This window comes from Cryptomeria japonica, chromosome 5, assembly GCF_030272615.1.
Source record: "Cryptomeria japonica chromosome 5, Sugi_1.0, whole genome shotgun sequence".
NCBI lineage: Eukaryota > Viridiplantae > Streptophyta > Pinopsida > Cupressales > Cupressaceae > Cryptomeria > Cryptomeria japonica.
Genome location: NC_081409.1, coordinates 197,557,991 through 197,571,712, shown reverse-complemented (window position 1 = coordinate 197,571,712; position 13,722 = coordinate 197,557,991). Strand labels below are relative to the sequence as shown.

Sequence of the window (13,722 nt, the reverse complement as noted above, 5' to 3'; positions counted from 1 at the left end):
GTCTAATGAATCCCATGTCCAAAAGTTCCCTGATGGTCTTCTCAATCTCATCTCTGTAGGGCTTAGGATGGTGGTAAGGAGTAGTCATGACTAGGTTTGCTCCATCCTCTAATTCTATCACATGCTCAAAGTGTCTATCTGGCGGTACTCTAGGTGGTATATCACCAAACACCACCCCATGCTTATCTAAAATTTGATGTATATCAATGTGATATGATTTGCCATCTTGAGATGAAGGGGATTTAGATGAAATAAAGCATTGTGTAGCCCAAAGGATATCTCTGTGCCTAATAATAGTCTCCATTCTATGGGAGGAAACCTCCTTGGGGCCTCCATCTGATAATGCCCTCAGTATTCTCTTCTTACCATCAGCTAAGAACTCCAATTGCATTCTGCGGTGGTCAATGACATATTTGCTAATTCCTTGTAACCACTGCATAACTATAACTGTATCATAGTCCTCTAAGGGTAAAACATAAAAGTCATATGTCAAAGTGTAGTCCCCCATCTGGATACTGAGCCGAGGAATCCTCTTGGTACATCCCAACACTGCACCATCTGCAACCTTCAACCCAAATCCTGAAAAATTCCTTGGTCTATAACCCACATCTCTCTACCATATGTTGATCAATAAAGTTATGGGTCGCTCCAGTATCTACTAAACACACTACACACTGCCCCTAAATAGTTCCCTTCAATCTGAAAGCATGGAACTTAGGATAACCGGAAAGAGTGGCCATGGTAACATTGGTCATAGCCTATGCGTCAGTAGAGTCAAGCTCAATCTGGGTAGACTCAATATGCTCTCCCTCATCATCAATGTCCTATATGTGCTCATCCTCCACATCTAAGCTCACTTCAATGAGATGAACTTTTCCTTTTCCAAGGCATCTGTGACCCGGTTCCCAAGGTTCCTTACAAGTAAAACATAGTTTCTTTCTCCTTAATTCATTTCTAGTCTCCTAATCAATCCTAGGAGAAGATGTGTTACCCTTATGTGGATTGAAAGGCTTTTGGAAGGGTTTGGAGTTCTTGGGAAATTTTTTGTTTTCCTGAAAAGTTGAGGATGGAGGAGTGGTGTCCAAGTCTAACGTGAATTGAATAGCCTCCTGCAAATTCTTAGGCTTCAAAGCCTTGACTAAACCACAATATCTCTCATGCAGCCCCTCTATGAAAAACATAACTACCCTCCTATCAGGGATCTCTGATACCATCATTGCTATACACTGAAATTCATTAATATATGTATCCACATGACCCGACTGTTTTAGGAGAGATAAATCCCTGTAATAAAGTTCCACATCTTTCCTGTCAAATCTGGAAATAAGCCTCTATGTGAACTCTGTGTATGAATGAATGAGAGCGTGATTCTGCATGACCAATCCATGGTGCCACTAATCATATGCAGCACCCTCCAAATGTAGGACAACAATTTGAATGGCCTCATTTTTAGCCATGGGTTTCAAGGAGAGGTATATATCTATCTTGTGAACCCACGCTTGTGCACTAGTGGAACTGCTGCCATCAAAAGTGGATAAAATCAACTTATCTGTAGCCTTCTTCAGATCATTATTCCATTGTTGTCTGGGTCTCTTGTCATTGTGTCCCCTCATGGAATCATGACGTTGCATACAATATTGATGCAACAAAAATGTATCTCTAATATGTGTTGGTAGACGTGCCCACTCATCGCTGGCAGCCATAACTATGTCCTGGAAGGTGATTCCATTATGAGGCTCAACCAACAATGGTACATCTCTAGGAGTGAACCATGGGAGCATAGGCCTATCCGTTGTCCTAGTATGGGTCTTGTCCCTCCGTGGTGACAAGGATGCATTACTCAGGAAAGACGAAATTCTATTGCTGCCCCTACTTCCTGCAGCCGATATTGTCCTGCTACAGCTCCTGTGCCTTCTCCTATTATTTCCCAAATCCATTCTGTCAAGTGTGTCCAGTAACCTGTTGATTGCTTCAACAGTTATAGCTCCTCATAATCTCATCAGGATTGAGTGGAATTTGTCTCTCCTGTCTGGGTGGGATCCTCTGTCCTTCAGGTAAAGGGTGGTTCAGTGACAAAATTTAAATCCACTCTAGGTCTCTTGCGTGTGTAATATCTGTAGGTACCAAATCTGCCCTGCTGCATAGAATTACTCTGATGACCCCCAAGCTGGCAAGATCATCACTCTGATACCAATGAAAGATCCCTGATTAGAAATCTTATCCAAACTGCTGATTGTTTTCAAATTCAAATTCTTTGACCAACGAAAAGTGTTTTTGGAAGTTTGTGGTTTTTCAATTTTTTGTTATTTTTTTGGAGTTTTGACAATGCATGAAAATATAATAAATGCAATACAATAAATATTGAGTTGGAAATGAAATTCAAACTTATGATTTTTTCGCAACAAGTACATATAAATTTGAAATGTCTATTCTTAGCAAACTAAGCCAATTAAAGCCTACCGGAAGTCCAGTGTTGGGGTTTGAAGGTGGAATATAAGCCTAGAATGAGGAATGACTGAACCAAGCGCCTCCAACTACTATTAATGGCTGCAAATGACTTTATTTCACTCTAGGATAATAATATAAAAAATTTTGATAAAGAAACCCCAAGTCTGGTATGAATCTTGAAATCTTGCCAAGCAAGATCTCCAAAATTAGCCAATTTTCCCATTGTTTTGCTATTGTAGATCAGAAGTGATGTCCTTCCACCAAATAAGCTATTGGATTATTCTTATCTGCTGATAACAATAAAATTTGAGCACTCAAACCAACTAATTAACCCTTTATTTATTTGGCTTCCCCAGGCAAAGTAAGTGGTACGACCCTACTGGGAAAGGTACGACCTGCATAAAACAATATCAAATCTGTTATTTGCTGATGGAACCTTGCCTAGATCTGATTAGTTGCCTCCTATACTGATGTAACTAACAAATGATTGCTGGCTTGACCCTCTATTGGTCAGATGCAAGATGATATAGCTCCCACGTGGTGTCACAATGAAAGGGTTTTCGTCCTTCCACTACAAATTAGAGGGTACCGTCTCCAATTTTCTTTTCTCTGCCATATTGCAGACATTAACCTTCAAAATTAGATGTAAAAATAAAATTCAGAATGCTCTCCAATTACTCCCAAAACTTCTTTTTACCTCTCCAACCCTAATTCGAACTTCTCATTGCATCTTAGAAAGATTCTCATGGAATCTTAAACCTCCAAAAAGGTACACCCAAGTATGGGTAAGCTCATCATTAAAGTGGGGCCACCTTTTGATTAAAAAAAAATACTTAGAAAAAGGTGCCATGGTGAAAACATAAAGTTGTTTAATAACATCTTATAACTTATTTACTTTTCTATTTTTAGAAAAAGTAACTTTTATAACTTTAAATTATTAAGTTATTTTATTAACTTACCAAAGTCATAAAAATGACTAAGTATAGAACTTCTTTTGGTAAGCAACTCATCTCCAACCACTAAATTCACTTGTGGAGATGAATGACAAGTGAATCTCCATCCTGGTGGATCAGTCAGGAAGTGGGGACATTACACAAGGTATATGCCAAGTGAGAGAATCTTTTGGATTAGGTGTCATAAACCTTAAAAATCCTATTTTTTATTGTTTAATATACCCTCATAAAAAAAGGGTTTCCCACTTGAGATGATAGTTTATGTCATGTGCAACTTGTCTTATGATGTGTGTATAGTGTATACAATTCAAATTAGGGAAATAAAGACCACTTCATTTTCTAAATGATCTCACGAGAACTACACTAAAACTAGCTAGCCATTGCAATTAAGGAACCCAATATATTGATAATTTATTAAATAAAGAAGATAATGTTAATTAATCTAAAATGTCTTGAAATTGAAATCTTTACATTATCTAAGTAAGCTAAAACACTATAAAATAAATGAGTTATTTCCATTTAATAGAAATCAAATTATAAAATTGACAAGATGATAGTAGAAATGTAAATTATTAGTAGACAAGAATATAGAGGTGAAATTTGAAGCTCTTTGGATTGGACGCTATTAGTAAGCATGATGAGTTGTAGTCTATATGATGAATGTGTCCAAAAACTAAATTTATTTCAAAATGTTTGCTCATTTCCATTAAAAAAAAAAAAACTAGAAATATCAAATAGATCACTATAAGAAATGCAAATAATAGAATTCTAACCTATTTAACAAAATAAAAAGAATCAAATAACAAGAGAAAGGAAGATATCAATAAGATTATGTATGGTTGGATATCTTCTTCTAGAGAAAAACCTATAACTTCAAGAGAGAGAGAAAATATTTCTAGGGCTATTTGAGAACTTCTAAGAATGGTTAAGCCCTTATATTGCTCTTTCAACTTCCATAGAAAGCCAATGATAAAGAGATTGGAAAATAGAGTGTGTTCCTATCATACATTTGTATAGGGAATTATAGTAATGATTATATAAGTAGATAAGATAAAATGAAAGTGATGCTCTGCAAAAAGGATTAGAAAATCTGTTTGATGGCAACACACACAAGAGCACAAGAAACAAACGTTAGTGTTAGCAACAAAAGATTATCCTAAACAGGCATATCAAGAGAGATATTAAGCATGAAATAGAAAGCATATAAACATAGAATAAAATAGCTAATCAAGATGCTCATAGTTTCTCCTCCCTTGTTCCTCTCCTCTCCAAGTCCCAAATGAGTGTAGCTCTCAGCTTTTAGCACTAGCCATGGATGCCATATGGAGATTCAAGATGGTTGAATATGATAAGCAAATACTATGCAAGAGTAGATAGTGATGCTATGAAAAAGCTCTATGCTAATGCCAGTATAACAACAATACTCTAAAATGCTTCCTTTTGCTTGAGGAGAAGGGTTCTATTTATAGAAGAAATGGGGAAATGAAGGGTTAAGATTGAATGGTTTAATCAAGGGCCAAGTTTGAAAGTTGGGGATCCATGTGCACAATTGGCACCAATAAAATGGTGACAAGTGTCAACATAGGATTGGGTTGAGAGAAGAGGTTGGAGGCATTAAAGGCCTGAGAAGACCTCATGGTTATCTAGGGGCTAAGGGTCAAGTCCAAATTAAGATTACCCACTAGATTAAGAGTTAATCCAAGGATAAACCTTTGTGCAAATGTTTAAGAGATAATCATGGTCAAAGCATTAATGGCCTGATGAGACCTTTGGGTTGGGTAGAGGTTGAGTCAAAACAAATGTTTTAACCATGTGGGAGGGTTTGAGGTAACCATTAATGGTTATTGGAGACTTTGGGGATTAAGTGGTTGAAGGTTGAAAGCCTTCAATGGTTATCAAAGACTTTGAGCCATTTAGTGGTTGAAGGTTGAAAGCCTTTAATGGTTATCAAAGACTTTGAGGGTTTGAGAAGTGACTTCCCTTTTGCTTAGGAATGTGACAAAGTTTAGAGAAGGGGTTAGGTTTTTTTAGAAGTGATTAGAAAATTCTAGAAGGGGTTTAGGCATGCAAGTGGATTTTGTAGGAAAATGCAAGTGGGAGAAATTTTGGTATTTTCAATTAAAATAAAATCATTTATTTCAATTAAATGGTGTAATTTGCATTTGGATAAATATTCAAATAAATATTAACTTATTTAAATGAGAAAAATGAAGATAAAGCATTAAAATGCTTGAAGACTTTGAGGGAAACCATTAAAGGCTTGAAGACTTTTAAGGAAAACCATTAAAGTCTTAAGAAGACTTTAAGGGAAGCCATTAAGTTTGAAGACTTTAAAGCCATCAAGTTTGAAGACTTTAAGGGAAACCATTAAAGGTTTGAGAAGACTCTAGAAGGAAGCCATCAAGTTTGAAGACTTTAAGGGAAACCATTAAAGGTTTCAAGTGGGTGAGGATAAATAGGATTTTAAATAAATTATTTATTTAAAATAATTGTGCAACTTGCTTTTGTAGGAAAATACAAGTGTGTGGAGGATACAAGGTGATTTAAATAAATTATTTATTTAAAATAATTGTGCAACTTGCATTTGTAGGAAAATACAAGTGGGTGGAGGATAAAGGTGATTTAAATAAATGCTAATTTATTTAAATGTGAGAGGTGGGATTTTGGGGGATTTAAATAAATATTAATTTATTTAAATGTGAGAGAATATTTAATTAAATAAATATGATTTATTTATTTAATTAATGGTCTGAATTTGGTTAAGTGAATTAAATCAAATAAATTGAATAATTTATTTAATTAATAGGAGAAGAGGGTTAAGAATAATTAATTAAATATTAATTTAATTAATTATTAATTGATGGTTAAATAATCAAATAAATATTAAATATTCATTTAATTAAGTGGACAGATTTATGTGACTACAGAAAGATTATAAGAATGTAAATATCCCAAAATGTTTAGGGGCCCTATGAAAGAAAGATGCAGGATAATGAAAAGATTAAAAAGACAACAACAATGAAGGAAGCATAATATCACCTTTAGAAGCTTGGGAAGCCAAGGAGGCAAGAGTGCCTTAAGAATAATGTAGTCGAAGTATTAGTCTACTCACAAGGAGGAACACATACCAAAGAAAGCTTGTAGAAAGTTGTAGAGAGCTTGAAAGTATAAGAGAGTGTCAATGTGTGTAAGAAAGAGTGCAAAAAGTCCAAAGATAGATTTAAAAAAGAGGGAAAGAGGGAAGATGAAAAGGCTCATTAGTTGCTTGGATTTATACCAAGTGGTTTCCCTTGAATTCGGTAGGTACAAGTTGGAAAGCACTAAAAAATTATCCTTGAATAAGAAATAATTATGGGATTCTAGTGTGTCATTGAATGAGAAACATTTATGTGTAGCGCTAGTGTCTAGATAGTCTCAACTTGTGAAAAATTGAGGTGCCATGAAACACATAGACAATGGAAACATCACAATGTTGAAAGATATGGGTATATGTTTATGATCAAGTATTCATCATTTTCTTGTTCATTTGGCTTTACATTCATTTTCTTTTTTACTTGACCTATATTATAAAATAATGCATATAAGGTTGAGAAAAAAAGATTAACAAATAAAGGATAGACCCCCTTCATGTTAGTTACGAGTAAGAATGTGGGCAATGATTATATGCATAGTATATACAACTCTAGCCACTTTGTATAGAGATTCAAACTAAGACATCACTAATATATCTTTAGTTCTTGCAACATCTTAATTTTTTAATTTCATTTTTTAAATTAAAATCTCATAAATTATTTTGATAACAAATATTTTTAACATCTTATATATCATATATTGATTTCTACATCAAATTTTCTTTAATTTTGATTTTAAATTTTATTTACAATCTAATAAATTATTTTGATCCCAAATATTTTGAAATTCATCTTAAAAATTAGAATCAAATATAAAACATGCGAAGCAAATTATGGCGCGGACCAAATAAAAGCAAATGGCTACGTCAAGCATAAACGAGCAAAAACTGCAACGATTTGAAAACACTTTGTCCAAATCCAACCGAACGGCTAATTTTGAGACTTTAATTGTACCTTCCTTTTGGTGTTCAGAGGTACCTTGAATTGTACCGTTGCTTTTAGTTTTCCTTTCCCGAGATTCATAAGGATTCCTCATCCTTGGCAGCAGCCGGCGACAAGATAATTCTGTTTGATGAGCCTGAACTCATATTTACGAAGCCGCCAACATGGAAGCTGAAGCTCTGCATGGTGAACACGCTACAAGGGATAATCTCTGCCAATGCTACAGGGATAATCTCTGCATCTTGGACAGGAAGGGATAATCTCTTCCAATTCTGAAGCTCAATCACTACATTGTCTCTCTAAACAGCAACGTTTTATTCTTTCTCATAAAAGAAAGATGGGCCAAGCCATTCAGGTACAATAGCACTCCCTATTTAAAGGTTTCCCTGTCAAGTGACTTTGGGTTTCGATTATTGGGTGATTACGGATTGCATAATTTAGAAAAAGGGTCACAGGGTATACGAGGATCATAGAAAGCAAACAACTGCAATCTTCTTTATCTTTTTCTTTTGCTTGTCTTCTTAAGCCATCACCCTGTTTTTTGCATTGCACTTGCTCCACTGTGATTGGTTGTGATCGGAGTCACTCTGTTTTGTTGAATTATAGTTGGGTGTCTGGTATGGAATTGGGTATGTCTTGTTTTTTAGGGCTTCTTGATGTTTGTCTGTGAAACGATATGAGTTTATTTTCCCTATTTCTGTTATAGTGATTGAAGTTCAATCACTACATTGTATCTCTAAACAGCAACGTTTTATTCTTTCTCATGAAAGAAAGACGGGCCGAGCCATTCAGGTACAATAGCACTCCCTATTTAAAGGATTCCCTGTTTAGTAATTTTGTGTTTCGATTATTGGGTGATTATGGATTGCATAATTTAGAAACAGGGTCACAGGATATACGAGGATCATAGAAAGCACACAACTGCAATCTTCTTTATCGTTTTCTTTTGCTTGTCTTCTTAAGCCATCACCCTGTTTTTTGCATTGCAAGCTCCACTGTGATTGGTTGTGTTCGGAGCCCCTCTGTTTTGGTGAATTATGTTGGGTATCTGGTATGGTATTGGGTATGTCTTGTTTTCTAGGGCTTCTGTTTGTCTGTGAAACGGTATGAGTTTATGTTCCCTATTTCTGTTATAGAGATTAAAGAAGTATTTTCTGGGTGTAGTAGGGTTGTAGCTTGTTTGTTAGCCAGTTGTCTAGATTGAAGGTGGGCATGGTCATATGGTTTTTGCCAGTATTTAATTTGTAGATTCTGTGGTTGGGTTTATCTAGTTTGAAGTGGGGTGTTGATTTTTTTGATCTATCATGATAATAAATTGTATCTAGAAAGAAATACTCTGAATCATTCCTTGATGAAGGCTGTGGTATTTGTAATTGATGCTCGGCAATGTGATTGGTACAGAATGATATGCCATTTTTTCATAACTACGAATTAATGCTTACGTATCACAGATTCACAAGCCACAGCATGATGTTTCAAGGTTGAACATGATTGGTGACAGTGTTGGTAAGGTATGAGCATCCTGGCAGAAAACTGGACTGGATTATATAGATTGTATTAGTATTGTTATCATTAATGTGATGCACATAATGGGGTTTCTAATTTGACAAATTATGTGATTACTACATTATTAATATGGTCAGAGAGGAGCTCAGTACTATAGGCAATAGATGGAAAAGCCCTAAAACATCATGTTATAGATATTGTGGGTTCACTAGCCTCTAATGAATTTGACATTTGACTCCATCATTGCCCAATCATTGCTTGATTGATAAATAATGCTATCAATCCATATGACTCTAGTTAAGGCCATATTTGTGTCAAGGATTCGTAGGTTATGGTAAATCTTCTATCAAGTCTTATTAACAGAAAGGTTGTGTATGGAGAGATGTTTCCCTTGTGAAGCTAAAACGGGCCTGAATGAAGTTCGTGCTCTATTTCTGATATTTACGAAGCTGCCAACATGGAAGCTGAAGCCCTGCATGGTGAACACCTGCAAGGGATAATCTCTGCCAATGCTGCAGGGATAATCTTCGCATTTTGGACAGGAAGGGATAATCTCTGCCAATAATGAATCTCAATCACTGCATTGTCTCTCTAAACAGCAATGTTTTATTCTTTCTCATGAAAGATGGGCCGAGCCATTCAGGTACAATAGCACTCTTTATTTAAAGGATTCCCTGTTTATTGACTTTGGGTTTTGATTATTGGGTGATAATAGATTGCATAATTTAGAAACAGGGTCGCAGGGTCTACGAGGATCATAGAAAGCACACAACTGCAATCTTCTTTATCTTTTTCTTTTGCTTGTCTTCTTAAGCCATCACCCTGTTATTTACATTGCAAGCTCTACTGTGATTGGTTGTGTTCGGAGTCCCTCTGTTTTGTTGAATTATGTTGGGTGTCTGGTATGGAGTTGGTATGTCTTGTTTTTTATGGTTTCTTGCCTGTTTGTCTGTGAAACGGTATGAGTTTATTTTCCTTCTTTCTGTTATAGAGATTGAAGAAGTATTTTCTGGTGTAGGGTTGGAGCTTGTTTGTTAGCTAGTTGTCTAGATTGAAGGTGGGCATGGTCATATGGTTTTTTCCAGGATTTAATTTGTAGATTCTGTGGTTGGGTTTATCTAGTTTGAAGTGGGTTGTTGATTTTTTTGATCTTTCATTAATAATAAATTGTATCTAGAAAGAGATACTCTGAATCATTCCTCGATGGAGGCTTTGGTATTTGCAATTGATGCTTGACAATGTGATTGGTACAGAATGTATGCCATTTTTTCATAACTATGAATTAATGCTTGCCTATCACAGATTCACAAGCCATAGCATGATGTTTCAAGGTGGAACATGATTGGTGACAGTGTTGGTAAGGTATGAGCATCCTGGCAGAAAACTGGATTGGATTATATAGACTGTATTAGTATTGTTATCATTAATGTGATGCACATAGTGGATTTTCTAATTTGACAAATACTGTGATTACTACATCATTAATATGGTCAGGAGAGGAGCTTAGTACAATAGGCAATAGATGGAAAAGCCCTAAAACATCATGTTATAGATATTGTGTGTTAACTAGCCTCTAATGAATTTGTATTTGATCCAATCATTTCCCAATCATTGCTTGATTGATAAATAATGCTATCAAATCATATGACTCTAGTTAAGGCCATATTTGTGGCAAGGATTTATAGGGTATGGTAAATCTTCTATCAAGTCTTATTAACAGAAAGGTTGTGTATGGGAGAGATGTTTCCCTTGTGAAGCTAAAACCAGGAATTCATATTATTTCAAGGCACTAATAGTTGAAGAAAAGATTCTGCGGGAGTTTTGAGCTTGCCATTGAATTTTGATACTCCCATGTGCGTATAGACTATAGTAATTAATAGATATGCATGCCATTACTTGTTAAGCTGTTTTAGCTTCTTTAACACATTGGACTTAGCACTCTAGAAATATTTCAAGATATGTAAATTGCATAATTCTATTGTCTTTGTATTGGGTCATATACACTGGATGTTCCCAAAGTCGAAGTCGAAGATATTGTATGTCAAAGTCAGAGGAAGTACTTAAGATGAAATTAGTGTGATCCAAGTGGTAAAATGTGTGAAAAATGTAATTTTCAGCCATGATGTCAAACTCTATGGAATTTGTTCTATGTTTTAGTAGACCGCATAATGTCAAGTGTGAATTAGTCCAATGGAAAGCCTTGGGCATCTATTTTATTATGATTGAAAAGCTAATGAATGTATTTAGTTCCTTAGGAAAATTTAATCTTGTTTGTGGAAACATTTTCTTTGATTACCTTTTGAAACTCAACACCTGTTTAAGCTTCATGGTGATTTGGTGTGGAACAAGGAAAGGTAATAATCTCTCTTTGAAGTAGGGAGAGATATAGTTTGTAAGATGTTTTTCGATTCATAAAATTTAATCATATGAATCATATGATAATTCTAATTTTGGTGGTTGCAGGTAGGTGGTGATATTCTAGGTATATCTTTCATAGTAGCCATGTCTTGAAAATATTGATGTTTCAAGTAGATGCTTTATAGGTATTACAACCTATACAATTATTATTTTTCATTGGTACTTCTCAAAAGTGGTTTCTGGTGTCAAGATAAGTGAAGGTGGGGAATTGCAGGAACATGCATCCGTACTCGTTCACTACTTCCCATGCATGATCAAACACTCTTTTTTTGTATAAATATTTGTTTAGCATGGACATGTGGTAACCAAAGAATGCATCATTCACCCTTTGAAAATAATTGAAACTATTCTTCAATACCAACTGGGAATAGTATTCATAGACAACCACTTGTTATCTGTCTCTTGATTCACCCTTTGAAAATAATTGAAACTATTCTTCAATACCAATTGGGAATGGTATTCATAGACAACCACTTGTTATCTATCACTTGATGTAGACAAGCTTGGGAAATGCCTCAAGAAGCTATTGTGTACACCAAATAAGATGTCATGTAGAACTTGAGGGTAGTTGGTACTTTAGTGAGTTGCTCACATATGGCATCACTTATTTGCTTCCCCCAAATATCTTCTCTTTATTTTTCTTGATGACATGGATGTACTGATACATCCACTCATAATAGGTATTTGACGTAGGAAGCCCTTTCACCCTACTTAGGAGAGTAACCAAGTCATTGACCTCTTCAATAAGATCACTTCTAGGAAAGGTTTTCGGCCACCTGTCAATTGTAGGTCTTGAGATCTCTAACCAATCGTCATTCATATTCTTTCTACACTTATCTGAATTCTTGTCATAGTAAGCTTGTGCTGACTGCATGGTGATATCTGAATACTTTTCAATTCTCGGACACTTGAAGATAGTGTTAACGAAATATTCATCAAGTCTAATTAGCTTTGTGCCACTTGTATCCTTCACACTCCTACTAACAAGATTAAAATGACTTGCAGCTGCCATAAGAAATTCAAGATCCTGAGCAAACATTGGGAATGTTGAGACCAGATGAATACCATTGTTGATGGTAGACTCCATCTTATAGTATGAGGGCAGCTTCTCAATTCTCTTGAGAAAATCTACTAGGTACACATGACCTATTTCAATGTCCCTTATATGATCAATAGTCGAAGACATTGACGAAGGTGGGAAGACCGAATGCAAATCTTGCTTCTTGAACTTCATGGCCTTCTTGCTTGGAGATGGTTTTGTCATCTATATAGGAATGACATTGTAGCATAGAGAAATCATTAGTACTTGAGACGAACAATTATCAATCATCATGATCATTCAAACTGAACAAGATCATGCAGGTGTTGCATTTGGTGACATTAGGGTTACAAAAGTCCCCCATTGCATCATGGTAGAACAAGTGTAAATTGGGCCTACAAACCCTATTTACATGTTGTGCAATTGGTGTAATTCGATTTCGTAGGCCCGAATTACACTTATGGCTAAGTGTGGCTCAAAGGTGTTGTTCGAGTTCGTAGACCCAAACTACACTTGGTAAAAAAGACTAGGTGTAGTTCGAACGTATGGACCCGAACTGCTCCTATGGAAAGAACTTATTATTGGTGTAGGTTGGACCCATAGGTCCGAACTACACCTAAAAGTGCATAGGGTAAAACTAGTGTAGGTCGGACCTATGGGTCCGCCTTACACCAAAATCGGGAATGACAAACAAAGTGTAGGGTGGACCTTTAGGTCCAACCTACACCAAAGGTTGGATTTATAGTGAAGGTTGAGTCTACAGGCCTACCACACACCATAATGAAAGAGCTAAGGAAAGGGTGGGGCTCAGGAATGTAAACCTAAACACCACCAAAGGTTGGTGTGGTTTGAGTTTACAAAAACGGAAGGCATGAAGGGAGGTGTAAATCGGGTCCATAAACTCGATTTGCACCTAGAGTCCAAAATGGTGCAAATCGGGTTCATAGACTCGATTGACCCCTAGAACTCAAAATGGAAGATAACTCAGAAAAGCAAAAACGATAACCATGTGTAAGATGACAAAGTCATCTCAAAATGCGTGCATAGAGCAATTCAACCACAAATGGGCTTAAAGTTTGTAGGGCTACCCCAATTTTTTCACATGTCCAAATTGGGGATAACATACATTGGTCAAGTTGAGATTAACTATTTTCTCCTTGCTGAGGCGGTAGTAGTCAAGTATCATCATCTCCCACTCTCTCTATTCTACAGTATATCCAAATATCTTCAATCTTGTGAACATGAGTATAAGATCTTTTCAAAAAAAATTCATACTTCTATATTC

At 35.8% G+C, this 13,722-nt stretch overlaps 1 long non-coding RNA gene across 2 annotated transcripts; it reads left to right on the top strand.

Moving 5' to 3' along the window:
• The first annotated feature begins 7,461 nt into the window (after positions 1-7,461).
• LOC131027969 (uncharacterized) lies at positions 7,462-10,953 on the top strand. 2 transcript variants are annotated; one of them, XR_009102553.2, is made up of 3 exons: positions 7,462-7,829; positions 8,926-9,623; positions 10,283-10,953. It is a non-coding gene; the product is annotated as an uncharacterized LOC131027969 (long non-coding RNA). The 2 variants fall into 2 exon arrangements; XR_009102554.2 differs by lacking the exon at positions 7,462-7,829 and adding an exon at positions 7,846-8,266.
• Positions 10,954-13,722: the final 2,769 nt, after the last annotated feature.